Here is a 2,500-nt window from a genome sequence, read left to right as displayed (position 1 = left end):
GCACCAAGGCTCAGCATGTGCCGATTGTGATCGAGGCAACAACCCACACCAGGGCCCAGCTTGTGCCGATGGCGGTCGAGGCAAGTGCCCGTACCGAAGGGCAGCCTATGCCGATGATGGTCGATGCATGTGCCATCACCATGCGCCATCATGTGCCATTGATGGTCGAGGCCTTGGCCGAAGTTCGATTTTGAGCCACGGTGCCCATGCTTGGCTCCAGCATGTGCTGGTGCCGCATTTTTTTCACTCGGGACAGCATCGCCGGAGCATCGCCGGAGTACCGCCGGAGAACCTGACCGGCGGCATTGGGGTTCCGGCGATTGGGAGGGGGGCCGGGGGGGTGTGCGCACATGATGTGCGATGGGTGCTGGTACTTGGCCTTGTGTTGGCCCCCTATCCCTCATCAAACCTCTGAGAATTCACACCCCCTTAAAGAGCATTTGAGATTTTACAGGTTTGCTACCAGTAGCCGTTAAAGTGTCTGAAATGGGGACACTTTTTTCAAACGGTCACAAAATCTTCTCTACTTCGAGTTTTTAGCTGAATTTTTTTGTGCATGCCAACAAAAATAGAAGGATCATGCCTACAAAATTTGGGGCCAAAAATCCTTATAAAAAAATTTTAAAAAATCCCGAACCGCAAAAAGTTTCGAAAATCATGAAAAATAGAAAACGAGTCATCTTCCAACGAAACTTCACGTGAAGGCTTAGGGGACCATTGTATGAATTTACAAGCCATAAAAATGGCATTGGCACGGCAGAAATTTGAAGATGTGCCTAAACCCACCAGGGCCCAGCGTGTGCCGATGGTGCTCGAGGCAACCGCCCGCACCAGGGCCCAGCGTGTGCCGATGGTGCTCGAGGCAAGCGCCCGCACCAGGGCCCAGCGTGTGCCGACGGTGGTCGAGGCAACCGCCCGCACCAGGGCCGATAGTGTGCCAATGGTGCTCGAGGCAACCTGTCGCACCAGGGCCCAGCGTGTGCCGATGGTGATCGAGGCAACCTGCCGCACCAGGGCCCAGCGTGTGCCGATGCTGGTCGAGGCAAGCGCCCGCACCAGCGCCCAGCGTGTGCCGATGGCGCTCGAGGCAACCGACCGCACCAGGGCCCAGCGTGTGCCGATGGTGCTCGAGGCAACCTGCCGCACCAGGGCCCAGCGTGTGCCGATGGCGCTCGAGGCAAGCTCCCGCACCAGGGCCCAGCGTGTGCCGATGGTGCTCGAGGCAACCTGCCGCACCAGGGCCCAGCGTGTGCGGATGGTGCTCGAGGCAAGCGCCCGCACCAGGGCCCAGCGTGTGCCGATGGTGGTCGAGGCAACCGCCCGCACCAGGGCCCAGCGTGTGCCGATGGTGGTCGAGGCAACCTGCCGCACCAGGGCCCAGCGTGTGCCGATGGTGCTCGAGGCAACCGACCGCACCAGGGCCGAGCGTGTGCCGATGGTGGTCGAGGCAAGCGCCCGCACCAGGGCCCAGCGTGTGCCGATGGTGGTCGAGGCAACCTGCCGCACCAGGGCCCAGCGTGTGCCGATGGTGCTCGAGGCAACCGACCGCACCAGGGCCGAGCGTGTGCCGATGGTGCTCGAGGCAAGCGCCCGCACCAGGGCCCAGCGTGTGCCGATGGTGGTCGAGGCAACCTGCCGCACCAGGGCCCAGCGTGTGCCGATGGTGGTCGAGGCAAGCGCCCGCACCGGGGCCCAGCGTGTGCCGATGGTGGTCGAGGCAACCGCCCGCACCGGGGCCCAGCGTGTGCCGATGGTGGTCGAGGCAACCGCCCGCACCAGGGCCCAGCGTGTGCCGATGGTGGTCGAGGCAACCTGCCGCACCAGGGCCCAGCGTGTGCCGATGGTGCTCGAGGCAACCGACCGCACCAGGGCGGAGCGTGTGCCGATGGTGGTCGAGGCAACCGCCCGCACCAGGGCCCAGCGTGTGCCGATGGTGGTCGAGGCTGCCGATGGTGGTCGAGGCAACCTGCCGCACCAGGGCCCAGCGTGTGCCGATGGTGGTCGAGGCAACCGACCGCACCAGGGCCGAGCGTGTGCCGATGGTGCTCGAGGCAAGCTGCCGCACCAGGGCCCAGCGTGTGCCGATGGTGGTCGAGGCAACCGCCCGCACCAGGGCCCAGCGTGTGCCGATGGTGCTCGAGGCAACCTGCCGCACCAGGGCGGAGCGTGTGCCGATGGTGGTCGAGGCAAGCGCCCGCACCAGGGCCCAGCGTGTGCCGATGGTGGTCGAGGCAACCGACCGCACCAGGGCCCAGCGTGTGCCGATGGTGCTCGAGGCAACCTGCCGCACCAGGGCCCAGCGTGTGCCGATGGTGGTCGAGGCAAGCGCCCGCACCAGGGCCCAGCGTGTGCCGATGGTGGTCGAGGCAAGCGCCCGCACCAGGGCCCAGCGTGTGCCGATGGTGCTCGAGGCAACCGACCGCACCAGGGCCGAGCGTGTGCCGATGGTGGTCGAGGCAAGCGCCCGTACCAGGGCCCAGCGTGTGCCGATGGTGATCGA

Source organism: Durio zibethinus, unplaced genomic scaffold (genome assembly GCF_047325235.1).
Source record: "Durio zibethinus cultivar Kanyao isolate XHJ-2024 unplaced genomic scaffold, ASM4732523v1 HiC_scaffold_394, whole genome shotgun sequence".
Lineage (NCBI taxonomy): Eukaryota > Viridiplantae > Streptophyta > Magnoliopsida > Malvales > Malvaceae > Durio > Durio zibethinus.
The sequence above is the reverse complement of the archived record's forward strand: the minus strand, read 5'-3'. Positions refer to the sequence as shown.